Source organism: Molothrus ater, chromosome 6 (genome assembly GCF_012460135.2).
Source record: "Molothrus ater isolate BHLD 08-10-18 breed brown headed cowbird chromosome 6, BPBGC_Mater_1.1, whole genome shotgun sequence".
NCBI lineage: Eukaryota > Metazoa > Chordata > Aves > Passeriformes > Icteridae > Molothrus > Molothrus ater.
The window spans coordinates 25,937,608-25,951,359 of NC_050483.2; the positions used below are offsets into that span (position 1 = coordinate 25,937,608).

The window sequence follows — 13,752 nt, forward strand, 5'->3', positions numbered from 1 at the left end:
TTAAGAATATGGAGATGCAAATGCTGATATGACAAGGATTTCTATAGGGAAATATTACCTCTTTCACTAATATGTGGTTGTACATTTCTGTATGTAGATTAAGTTTGCAAGAGAAAAAGGATATATCCTTGCCAGCCATGGATTTCCAATGTATCCTTGACTTACTGCCATAGGACTAAAAACATCAGCAATCCCTGAACATGGTCTGGATTTGTAAAGGTTTTCTGACAGTGGAATACCTTCTGCTGTCTTAAGCTGGTCTTCTACCCCTGTCAGAAGAAAGGAAGGATCTCTTCAGCACTCTCTCTCTGCTCTAAACACTTCTTGTTTTAGCTCACTAGGTGGCGTCCTGAACACTGTCGCCAGGACTTTTGACCATGAGATTACTATGAGAAAAAATAGCACATATCCTGAAGGACCTCAGATTGTTATCAGTGGGATTTTACACATCTGCAAGTATTAGATTGGTGACAAAGTGATCAACATGTTACAGAAATGGATGCTGGGTGAGTATAGAGGTTCATTTTTCCTCTTTCCATATTCTAGAATCATGATTGACTGTATGGGTAAACATAACCTTCAGTAGCTAGTTGGGAGCTCTTGTTCTGCTATGCCATATCCTGAAGAAAATACAGTATGTCCTGGAAACTCTGATCAGAAACTGAGTGCAGGATGCTTTGGTTTCCTTTGGCAAGCAAAAATTTGAAAGGAAATATGATTTGGGTGTGTAATGGTGGTTGAGGCTTTGGTAGAGAGGAAAGACTGATGGTTTGTCTCCAGATAGAGGTGTAGAGGGAACCTTTTAGCTGTGCATGCTGTCTATGGGCTCTCCCAAAATGTATCTGAGCTCAGAGCAGCTGCCTTGCTGGCTCAGAGCCCTCAAACCTGCTTGTTCCTGGTATGTGCCTGCTCCTGCCTTGCCATGCATTTCGTATTGCCAGCAGTTCAAGACTTGATTTTGTGTCTTCAGTTCAAAAGTGCTGTGGGAGTATACACTGATGGAGGCACATGTGGTTGGGGTATAAGGAAAGAACGAGGCGTCACTAGGAGACGGGATCCCAGCTTGCCTTTCAATGTGATTGCAGCCACACTAACCTTTTTACAGGTATTTCAAAATGCTGGGTAAGCAGTCATTGCACAGCTGAAGCCTGTATTGTTCAGGGAACAGCATATCCATTTGACATACAGCCATTTTATTTAATGTGGCCAGATGGAACAACCCTATTTAGATTCAGAATACAGTGAATTGTAACACTGTTTTTTTCAAGGAAGAAAAATGTTACCATAAATATACAAACTTTACACTCGAGAAGATGGAGAGGAAAATTTTATCCTCAATACATAAAACTATGTAATAATTTATAATAATGCTTCCCAGCTGTAATGGGATATTACAGAATGTATATTTTTAAATTTTTTTTCAGAGTGTACTGTAATTCTCAGCTGCTGGCTAAATGTGTGCTTTGCTTTCCAGGACATATGATTATCTTGGCAGCAGAGAGAGGTTCTTTAGCTTTTATTACAAACCTCTAGTCCTTTAAACTGTGGGCTTCATCCCCTCTGTAGGGTCACCTCTACTCTGGCCTGTCCATGGACAGCACTTCCTTTAGCAACCATGCTGACATTGAAGGGTGCAGTCCATGGGAGACAGATAAGAAAGCTAAGCAGAGACAATGTGGGTGTGAATATAAAAGAAGGCTCGGCTGCTCAAAGCATCATTACTGCACCTCTGTACCAGGGAGATCCTGTACTCTGTCCTCCCAGTCTAGGGGAAAAAGTCTGTCACCTGCGGCTGAGTAAAATTTACAGGTCACAAGATGGCGGCATAATCTCACCAGTCAGGGTGACAAAATTTGAAGGGTCAGGCCAGTAATCTTCCTCAGCTCAAATTCCTGTTTTGAACAGTCAAAGTCCTGTATCTAATTAGCTGGTGCTTCCTAGGCTCTAACTGCTATGTATATAGGTGAAACTATTATATATGTAGGTGAAAATCCTTTGAGAACACCTTTCAAACTAACCTATTTCATTTACATTCAGATGCACTGTGATAGCTTTGACATAAATTGCTCACCAGGAATTCAGTATGGAATAGAAAAAATGACACCAGCATTTAATCTAATTAATCAGCAAAAAAGACAACATTGATAGCACACTGACTTTGCAAAGCCTGTGCAACTGGGAGTCATACTGTTGTATTTTCACTTCCTCTCTGCCCTTGAGAGCAAGGTGCTCTGAATGCTGCCTCAAAATACACATTTCTTAATGAGCATTAGTACTACTGAGTGAATATATTCCCTGTGAAGAGCTAATTAATATATTTTTCTCCTTCTGTTTGAGGGGTATTCTGTATTCAGTTTTCATCTGCTTCTTTGCCTGCCTCTGTGTGTGTCTGTCTTTCAAAGAGATCTGCCCATTCGAACCATTTGTTGTGAGCTGAACCTTTCCAATATGCAGCACCTCATATGGAAAAAAGGACTGTGCTAGGGAGAGATCATTCATCACATCAGTCATCATATTATATAATGCAGAGTGATAACAAACCTACTGAGAACATTCCTAGCAGGAATATTCCCACTTGTGGCTTTAAATACTTAGTGCAGAAATATCTGTAAAGATAAGTGGGGGTGACTGTATCTATTTGGAAGAAAAACAAGCCATGAGAGCAAGGCAAATATATCTCCATTCTCAAAATTAATTGCAAGTTTTGTGATACTACTGCAGAATTAAACCATGGATATTTAGGTGCAACTTCCAGATGCACTTTTTTGAGAATGTTGAATCATAGTTCTACAAGTAGCTTGCATCTGCCAAGTGAATATGATGTTTTGACATATGTGCAAACTGTTCTTATGGGTATTTACTTGCGGAATTTAGACATAGGTTTTACTGGACAATTTTGCAAACTTGAGACTTCTGAACATATGCTGAAATCCAAACTGATCATTTGCTTTGGCTTTGTTTACCTGTCCAGATGAGCAAACTACTAGTTTGCTCTCAGTAGTTAATATAGTTTCAAGCATGCCTAAGACAAATTCAATAAAGCCAAAATGAGAAAATGGTACACTGCCCTTTCCATCAGCGCGTTGTTTCCATTTTGAGCTATTTGCCACATGGTGTCACTGTGTTTTAAGGCACCAAACCCTCTAGCACTCAAGCCTAGCCATTCCAAGTTTTCAAAGTATCCCAACCATGTCGTATTATCTAAGGAGACACTTCAGCAGAAGTGACAAGGTCCCAAAAGCGTCACATAGGACAGCTTTAGGAAGATATTTTACACAAAACATCTGTTTCTCAGCTTCCGTTACCTTCCCTGGAATAAGTCAGAACATTTTTAGCCCAGAAACACTTTTCTCCAAATGTCTGCATTTTGGAACATGCTTGTATAGAAAGCTTTATCTTAAATTGTTGCAAGTTGGAAACTTAAAAATTCATCTGTGCTGAACTCGTCCTAAACTTCAGTTATAGTTCTTTTCTCCTTCTGTCTTTGTGTATCTGAATTTGCAACAGCCTTTGGCTCTGCTGAATAGAGCAAACTTGGCCTTATGGTGCTCAGAGCAATATAAACTGCATCTCCTGGGACCCACAAAATGCTGTTTAATCCCTGCTAGCTCTGAAGAATGCATTGCACAACACACCTGCTCAAGAGAGCTGTGCCAAAAACTGATGTATTGCGTATTTGAGGAGTTTCATAATGTACAGCTATAGCAACAGTGAGAGCAACAGTTGTGTACAGATACAGTACAAGCCTTAGCCAAGGAGATGATATCTGGCTCAGGGTGTGTCAAAAGGCTGCAAAATCTCATGCAGTGCTAAGTATTGGGGTGCACTGTTTCTTTTGTGAGTGGCAAGTGAGCCTGGGGTAGCAGGCCCTGTGCTAACACCTTGGTAGACCACGTAGGTTGGATGATTGTTTTATAGGAAGCATACATGTGGCTTAACACCCACGGAGGGTGCATGGTGCTTTGTTTTGCTGGTTAGCACATTAGGTAATGTGCAATGCTTTCCCTAAGCCAGCTGCTCTGCTTTGTATGGAGCTTACTCTCTGCAGAGCTGCTGAGCGTGACAGCTCTGGTTTAAGATGTGTATTTCTTAGTGATAGTTTCACTATCAATTCTGTTTGGACCAGGAATTCGCTTGTAATATGTCTGTTTTGAGAGCCATGTCTTCGATTTAATTGCACAGTCAAGTCATACTTAGAATTATTAGGTCTACAAAGCATGGTGATCTGAAAATTCAGGTGCCTCAGAATTTCAGTGCAATGGTATGAATTGAGGAATTAGCTGTGTTAGCTGGCCTTGAATGTGACCTGAGATTAAATGCTAAATAAAACCTGGACTGTCAGATCTCACAAGTTACAGTGGAGCTGAGATGCCCTGTTCCTTGCAGAGGCAGCAACAGTGCAATGGGAGGGCTTGGGAGGCTGTTTGTGAGTCCATTGTGTGTACATTTGTGAATAGCAGATTATTTTGTGCTTCCTCTTGCTACTTGTAATGCAAATCCAGCTTAGAAGTGTGTTCCACTGATGGTGATTTAGAAAAACTTACTCAGATATGATTTTGGCCTACGATTTCTTCTATTTCCCCCTCACCCTTGCTTCTGTGGTTATCTTAACTGGAAGAATTTTCCGTTTGCCTCTGTGCTGGTGTGGCCTTCAGTATTGGAACTTCTGAAGAGGATAAAACATGGTATGATTCATCCTGGAGGAAGACCCTAAAGGTGAAGGTATAAACAGTAATGCAGAAGGGCAGATGGGGTCTCCTGTAGGGGAAGGTGGTAGGTCAAGCTTGGGAGTAAGTTGGGCATATTGCCAAAACAATTTGTCCTTGTTCTGGAGATCTTGGAAATTGCTGACCTCATTATCTAAGACACAAAGCGTCTCCTGGTAGTGTGCAGGGGAGTCCTAACGTAACTATAATTATCCTAATGGCACTGCTGCCATGAGGGCATATAAACTATAAACAGGAAAGACTGAAACGCTCTGACACAAATGAGATGCAAATGAGGGGTTGGTACCTCTGCTATAGGAATACCAATAAGAAATGGAAACTGGCTGAGGAAATCCTTCTTCAGTTTGTCTCCAGGAACTGCCTTCAAAATGTTTGCTCAGGGAAGAAAGCTGTGAAACAGGGGAAGGATGGGTGTTTCCTTCCTTTGTGGTTTTATGAACCTCAGACCCTGAAACCAAGGATCCTTCTGAGGAAGCATTTATGTGCTGTCTTGTGCAAGGTATTATCTGGGAATCTCTAGTACTCCATATTTTTGGAAGAGGTGCACTGTATATCAGTGCCAAGGGCATTTCAATGTTAGTTTCTAACACTGTTAGATTAAAAAGCGAGTCTTTTTGAAATAAGGAGCAGCTTGTCTGAAGCTTTTTATGAAGCACAGAGACCATCACTATCTATGGATATAGGTAAAATACAGGTTTCTAAAATATGTTTGATATATAAGGAAAATATTGAATATGGAAAAAAAAAGATTTTAAAACCAAAAACCACCTATGAATATTTAGTTGGACCTACCCAATGTATGCATTTTTCCCAGTAACGCCTGAATCAAGTTCCTCGTGTTTGATTGAGCTACACCTAAAAGAGAATCATCCAGTTTTAATTTAAATTTAGTTATCACATGGGGGGGAAATGTGATGTGGAGGCTGAGAAAAGTCAGGGGTCACCATGTGAAAGGAAGGTGTAGGAGGGAAGATACATAGTTTAGCTTTAACACAGGTTTCAAGACCAGAAATAGAATTTATTGACATTTGTGGCACTGTGGCACTGCGAAAAGGCAAGAGAGAAGTAATTTGTTAAAAGTGATAGAAGTTCTCAGAAAAGCTTTAGACCTTGCTCCAAAAAAGATCTGTAGTCTAAATAGAATGCATGAACACCAACACAAACACCAACACATACGAAAAAATACGAGGAACAGGAGTTTAACAATAATTAAACCTAGGAAAAAATGTGATACATTTGGTTTTCTCAGGGAGCAGAGAGGGGGAAACAGGCTGATGTTTTCTGTATATTTCTTTGTCTGTTTGGTTGTGCTCCAGTTCATTAACTACTGGTGCATCTGAGGTGGCACTTTACTTGTGAATTATCCTATTAATATCAATTAGACTGTTCCTGAGAGGAATGTCTGCAAGTGTCTAAGAAGATCAAAGCTTTTGGCTTTTTAAATGCATATGTTAACTCCTAAATGGATAGCAGAAAAGCTGGAATTGTCTAAGCACAAGACCTACTAGTGAATTACCAGAAGCTGCAGATGAGGAAGATGTCTCCTACTCTTTTTGCACATCTTTTCCAACAGCAAAGACATGGCTTTGAATTTTACTGTGGGTTGTTTTTTGACTGGCTGAATTTTGACTAGATCCCCTCAGTAATCTGGAGTGGTGAGGGACAGGAGACAGAGTGTAAGGAATGAGGGTTTTACTTCTGCTGAGCTCTATACAGCTAGCAATAAAAACTCCAAGATGCTCCATTGTTAGAATGTTTTTCATTAAACCCTGTCCTGACACAGACAGACCACATAATGGCAGTGACTACACATATCAGAAGGAAGGAAGTGGAGCTCAAATTATCATGACCAGAACTAGAATTAAGATATCAAATAGATATATCTATCATAAGAGTCTGAAATGGACTTGCATGTATTCACCTCTACAGTTCTTCTTTCAATTGATGGGGATGAAAGGGGCTGTTAATAGCTGTTAATATCTACTCCTATTTAGGAGAGCATCAAATTGTTTTACAGTATCTTGGTTTCTTGGTTTTGCAATGGAGACCATAGTATCTTCTGTTTGAGTTACCAATAGAGACTACCTAGTACATGAGTATATTGAATGAAAATTAAGGTGCCCTGCTCACTGCTTCTTGCAGACTGTCCCCGGTGCCATGTGAAACCCTTAATTAACTTTTTGGCTTCCAGGTTATTCCCCCCAGAGCTGAAGAATGTTTTGCTTGGGACAAGTGAACAGCATTTAGCTGCATCTGTAATAATGTAATGCAACCATTCATTTAATTTGATTCAGCCATTCATTTAATTTGATTCAGAGCCACATAAGGTTAAACAATGTGGAACAAGAAGCACCTCAAAGCATTAATTCAGAGGGTGGGACACATTTCTGATCTACACCATGACTAGTGGACCTTTTGGTGCTCCCTGGACCTTGGGTAAACTGATGTCTTCCAAAATATAGACACTTGATGGGGAATATACTCAATTTCTCGGTATACAATGTTTGTGTTCATAAATGGAATGTGTATTCTACAACAACAGAATATTTTTTTTTCTTTCCAATATTTGTTTGTCTTTCCTTTGGCTTGCAGCAGTTTCTGTGATCTCAGGTGAACTGGCTGTTGCTACTTCCATTTCACAACAAATTTCTCACTAACTTGCCTAAGATGTACAAAGGATTTATGATGGGGTCAAAGAGCAGGGGGTACATTACCATTTTAAATCTTACTTCCTTTCTTCTCTTTTTACTGTAAGCAAGTTGTTGCACAAGGCATTCCATGCTCCACATATCTGTCCATGTTGTCAGCTGTTTGTGTATGAGACCTGAGGAGGAGGAGGAAATATGCAGTGTGTTATCAGCAGTCAGGTCCTCGCCATTCCCAGATGCAGCGTATGTGAGGAAGCGGTGTCTGATGAGCAGAGCCCATCATACTTTTCTGATGCAACCCTTCCCTGTTTGAAAATGGTGATTGGGTTCTGTACTGCTGGGCTGGCTGGTTCTCCTGCTTCATGGAAACCTGCTTGGAAAGCTGTCGTGCTTTCATATGCCTTGCTGACCCACCTGGCCTGTTCCTCTGGCTACCCATCACTCTGTGATGACAGGACATGCTGGCTTCTCTCACTCACCAGGGGCTACCCCCTAGGCTGGTCAGCAGGTGAATGAGATGCCCATTAGATGTTCTTAGGCTGTTGGTCAATTCCTTTGCTTCCATCTTCCTAGATCTCTTAGCTGTGAAGCTCCCAGCATGCCCAGGGGGCTGCTGAGCCTAAACAGCTGAGCCTAAACAGCTGGCATGTCAGCTGAGACATCAACCCAGAAATATTTCAAAATCTTTCTTATATATGGGAGTGAAATCTTTTTAGGGAGGTGTGCCAACATGATTTCCTCTGTGGAATGAACATTCCAGTTCCCAGCAGGAACATTTGTGCAGGACATTTTACCTTTTTGTGGTTCAGTTTGCTTGCTACTACTTGGCTGACAAATGCATTCAGTATGTGTGTAACTACACAGGAGGGAAGACCAACAATTAGTGGATTTGAATCATACAAAGCAAGGGTCTCTGCCACTTTGCAATGTGTCTATTGGGTGGAGAAGGGTTGCAGAGTACAAATTGTGCGTGTTGCAGGGAGGGCACCAGCAGTGGTTTGTGCTCTGCTGCGTTGGCAGGCTATGGGTGAGCTTCCTGGAGCTGTTTATGGGAGAGGTGATCATCTGAAATCTTGTCTTCCATCAGATCTCTGCCCCTGGAAGCTAGAGTCTCTGAGTGACTGTATCTCCCCCAGCTCAGACTCTTCCTGGCTAGAGCCAGGAGATCTAATTTTGGGCCTTTGGCACATTGATCTGGAATCCTCTGCCAAATGAGGCAGTGCAGGTAGCTTAATTTAATGTTCTGCTCTAAACAGACTCAATGCTTTTCATGGCCTACTCAAAAATTTTTGCTATTGTTGGCCATGTCATGCCTTACCTGCCACATAGACCATGAATGTGGGAGGCCTACAGTTAAAAACACCCTAGTTCCTTGAGATGCTGAAGGCTATACATTTCTCTTGGCCTTAGTATGATTTTCTATTCTAGGTTCTCAGGTTTCAAGAAGCACTTTGTAAAAATCTTCAGAGTTTCAGAATTCCCAAGGTATCATATAAGTTAAGAGGTTAAATAAGATTTGTGCCTGTAAAAATATTTTTTCTACTAGACCAAAAGCATTTAAAATTGCAGTGTTATGCAAGTGTCATGTTTTATGTGCTGCTGAAACAGAGGAATTAACCCTGACCTAATATGCATACACAGAGAGATTCAGAGATAATATCAGGCTCTGTGGATGACTCTGCCTTGGCACAGGTTAAAGCAGCTTTCCTGAGACCAGCTGAGATGCTCACTGTGTTTCAAGTGCCAGGCTGTGCTCACACTTGCCTGCCTTCCCTGCTGGCTTAAGCGGAGCAGGTGTCAGAAAGCTGCTTTCATACCACTGGAATTAAGATGAGAGTGCTCCCAGCAAGACAAATTCCTATTTGCTGTATTAGGAAAATTTTGACTTCTTTTTGTCACAGAAATATTACAAGTTGAGTGGAAGAATAGAAACACACCTAAGCGAGAAATTTTTCTCATCAGAAATATTTTCTACAGGGATAAGCATCAATGCTGAAGGAACTTTTGTATTCAAATCCTCTGTAGAACCCCTGAAGTTGTCTTCTGGTGTCAGAAGTTATAATTCACCAGAAGTGAGTCACAGGGCTTTTAATTGCTGTAAATAAGCTTGCAAGGCTCATAATAACTCTAATGACTAAGTCAAACTCTGGTTATTTTATTATAAATTGTTCATATAGCTTGGTTGATGTCTAGAGTTTTTGTATTAAAAAAAGGGACATAAGTGAAGAAAGGAAAAAATTCAGTTTTTGAATTTGACAGTCTTTCAGTAAACTTAGAAGACCTACACTACCTACGGAGAGGTGGTGAAAAGCCCTGTGACTTTCTGGTAGTGGGATCAGTGGAGCATAATGATCCACTTGCAGGAATGTGCACTGAATTGTCTAATGTGTTTTCCACCTCTGATACTCATTTCCCTTGCAGTTCTGATGATTTAGACAGCTCTCATGGATAATGCTGCTTGTCCATGGTCACATTACCTCTACTGAGCTCAAGCTGAGGTAATGGCTGCATGCCACTACAGAAGGGCAGCCCTGGAAATTGCTCAGGAAAAGGAGAAGAGTAGTTTTCTGTTGCTTCAGCCCCTCAAATGAGCTCAGCATTTTGCCAGAGGAGTTCAGAGCCAGTACTGTGAAGTAGGAGCAGGGCTTTCTAACCTTGGGGGTTGACTGGAGTAAACCCTCCTGTTTTAGCAGCAGCTAGCTCTTAGATTTCCTGCTGCAACATGAAATTTTGCCATTAGGTATTTTTAAGACTTGAACATTTTTGGATATTTACCGAGGACTCTGTGTCAGCATTCACTTGTTAGTGATCAGTGTGCCTGCTATAAAGGCACTTTGCAGGTATTTCCAGAGCTAGTCATGATAAACTTGAATGCATTCAGTTCTCCCTGAACTGGCTGTTTCCATATTTCTTTGCCTTGCCTCTATGCTTGGTTCAGTGGTTTTCTTACATTTGCACTTCATTAAAATCTTCCAGATTACCTAGGCCAGGACTAGCTTTGGCTGGTTGGCTGATGCTAGCTTTAGTTAAGAAGCCTACCCACTGGCAATACCAACCTACAGAATAGCACAGTGAGGATGCCTGCTACTGTTTTAGTCTTGCTATTTTTGAAGGTCTTCTGAGACAATAAGGTACTGGTAGGAATGCATTAGTTGAACCCTTAATGACTTCTGTATTATTTGAAATAAATTATTGTATATCTTTTATTTCTTTCTCAGCCAACATCTAAGGGCTGTGCTCAGGTAAAGGTTGGACCTTGAAAAACCCACATACAGAGTTGAAAGAGAATTAGACAGAAACAGAAAGGAAATGATGCTGTATGTGTCAAACAATCACTGCAACCTTTGTGTTTTAATTACTCTTGCCCAGTATAATAACTTTCAGTAGCAAACATGTCCTTAGTAGACCCTGCCCCAAAGAACAGTCAGTCATAGAGGCTGAAAAACAATAACAGAAAGCAAGAGTTACTCTCTTGATTCTAAAAAAGCGACTATTAAATAAATACAAGAGGTAAGTGGCAACCCTACCTCTTGAAGGAAACCCTTCTTGTGATAATTTGAAGCTGAATACCATAACCATAAGTCAAGTGTTCCTGTCAGCCAAGTGGTGAAGTGTAATACTTACCTAACTCTTCTGAGGTCTTTGCACAAGCAATTTTATACTGACATCAGTGTCAGACTATTTGAATAAGATCTAAAGATAAAGGTTTCAGAAACTGGCTTGAGCGGAATGACATTGAAATATCTTACTCAATTATTATTTCAGTTAGGTGCTCTGCAATCGCTTGGTTTAAAATAAAAGAACAATTTCTAAACATAAACACAGTAGGTTTCAATGTGTGGCTCTACATTGACGTGTCTTGGAAAGGTAACACTGCAGTCCTCAGATACCCCAGGTAAGTAATAAGCAGCTTCCTCCTGTGGTGAAGCTGCAAAGATCACTATCTTGCCATATTTACAACCACACCTGCAAAGCACCTAAGGAAATTAGTAGCTCCCTTACTCTGGCCAGGAAAAAGAGCCAGTGATACTGGATTTACTGTATAAAGTCTTTGTTTAAGATAACAGTGGTTCAGGAGATAGGGAAGAGGATATAACACCTTTTACTTTTCTGAAACAGGGCTGGATGTTGATAGCCAGAAGGACAGTTCATTTACAAATGTTATCACCTGATTGCTGCTCAGATAGACAACCTGTAGTTTTGTTCTAATTAACAGCAGGTTCTGAAAATTGTTGTTTGGAAAGTATTTAAAGTTCTAAAATAATTTCAGAATGGCTATGTTGTTTGCTCAGAATGGGGCAAGGGGAAAACAATGAAAAATTAGCTTTTATTTCACAATTAAATTTTACATGTTTAAATGTGGCATTTCTGAAGCTTGCTTTATAGCTCCTAGTTTCACGTGGTAATTTTGAATTGAAAAATTGAGATATACTTTAATAAACTTTTTGTTGTTGTTTGGATTATTTTTCCAGTAGTTAAAGAAAACAAGTATGGAAAAAATCTTTTGGTGATGAGCTAGTGAAAAAATTACTTTTTTCCCTCAATTTCTGAGAACATTTAAAAAAATGTAGTTTGAATTTGACTATACACATTTCTTTTCCTAGATAAATATAATTTTCCTAATCTAGTCACTGAGTTGAACAAGCTACAGACTGACTTATGAGGCAAAAAGAAAGTGACTGTTATCTCCCATTGTCTGTGTCTGGCAAAAAAATACATCTCCTCAAAATGCAGTCTTCCACCTCCACCTCCTCAGTGGTGTGGCTGCATCTAGCCCTAGAAAGAGCCATCACTTATTTCTATTTAAAATGGGGATGAATGAAATTAAGGGATGAATGAAAAACTTTTCTGAAACAAAGTTATGGGAGGTTTATAGGAGTGTGCTCTGGTAACTGCCATCCTTCCTCACGAAGCTGCTGGGACCAAGGATGGAAGGACTCTGAAGACAGTGCCTCAGTGAGGGCAGTTTTTGTACACCAAAGCTGAGTTTGAAATTTTGCAGGGCCATTGCTGGGGCAAATGATGATCTCCACTAAGTGAAACTTCTGTATCTTTTGTAGGTTCTGTCCCTGTTAGCTTTACAGCTTATGCCACCAGTAGGATAGTCCAGTTCACAATCATTTGGAGTTGCTGCCACTCTACTGCTTGGTTTTTGGCAGCTTAGTAGCTTCCTGCAAGGGGCAGTTAGTGAGCAGCCCACTAGGTAAATTGTATGTAGCTGAATGCTATATTAATTGACTTTTATTTCTTTCGTGCTGAGCTTGCAGCATGGGCTTGCATTCCTTCCATTCTGATTTTGTTTCACACAGTCTCCTGTGTGCATTATCCAAATGCCAACAGGTAGCGTATGAACCAATTTAACCTCGTTGTAATTTGATATGTCTTTTTATCTCTTCCCCCACCCCAGCTTATTTCCAAGTACTTTCTTAATAGTAGTTTGGAAAAGAAGTAAGATTCGGTCACAAATGTGGAATGAGACTCTCCTAATTAACAAGTAAAATCTTTCTAGAATATCTCTTCTCTTAATCTTCTGAACTGTCTTTTACAATCTGCTGCTGCAGGTACAGTATTGTATTTTCTGAGCCTAACTCCACTAGTATAAGCCTGGCATGACTGTCCTCCCTCTAAAAAGGGGAGGGGGAGGACTTTCTGTACCATCTTGAGGTTGTTTCCTGGTTATTATCTAGTTCACTGACATATTCTGATGTGCCCTCTTTGGTTCAGGTTTACCCTTTAGGTTTTGTTGTTCCTTCCTTACGCAGCTGACTTTGTCTTACTTTCCACATGCTGTACATTTTTAATGTCTGCAGCAAGCCCTGATATCACATAGCCCATCTCCTGATGTCCGGGAGAAAATGGATTTAGTAGTTGTCAGTGTGCTTGTTGACAAGAAACACAAAACGTTTTATGTATTTTGGCCATGCTGATTTACTGGAAACATTAAGTTCTTGGAGGGGTTATTGGAAAAATTAGTTCCATAGCTCTCCAAAATAACTTTTGCACCTTGATTGAAAGCATTTTGGGAGCTTTTTTTTCTTCTTTCCTGTTCCATTAAGACATGGGCCTCCCTGCATTAAAACAGCTGTTTTGTTTTAATACGTTGCTCTATTTCCAGGCAGACATACCACTCTTTGAGTGGAGTTCATTGTTCTCTGGCTGGTTTTCCACTTGCCTTCTGTTTAGGAGGTAAATTTGTCAATGTACTACTTTGGTCTCTCAGTTCACTATAGCAGCAGACTGTCTGATCAAAGCTGCAACAGCAGTTCAAAAGTGGAAAACCAAGACTCCTCTCTGAATAGTGCTCTTTTCCTTTATTCTCTGCTTTTTCCTTGTCTTTGGAAATGGGATGTTACAGACTCCTGTGTTCATGGAAGAAA

General features: G+C 40.4%; 1 protein-coding gene across 2 annotated transcripts in view; it reads left to right on the forward strand.

Annotated features, from left to right (window-relative positions):
* PLA2G4B (phospholipase A2 group IVB) overlaps positions 1 to 13,752 on the forward strand; it is a 54,364-nt gene that overhangs the window by 8,617 nt on the left and 31,995 nt on the right. For both annotated transcript variants that reach the window (XM_036383584.2, XM_036383586.2), the window contains exon 3: positions 334 to 506. The gene's annotated coding sequence lies outside the window, so the exon portion shown is untranslated. The remainder of the gene's footprint in view (positions 1 to 333; positions 507 to 13,752) is intronic.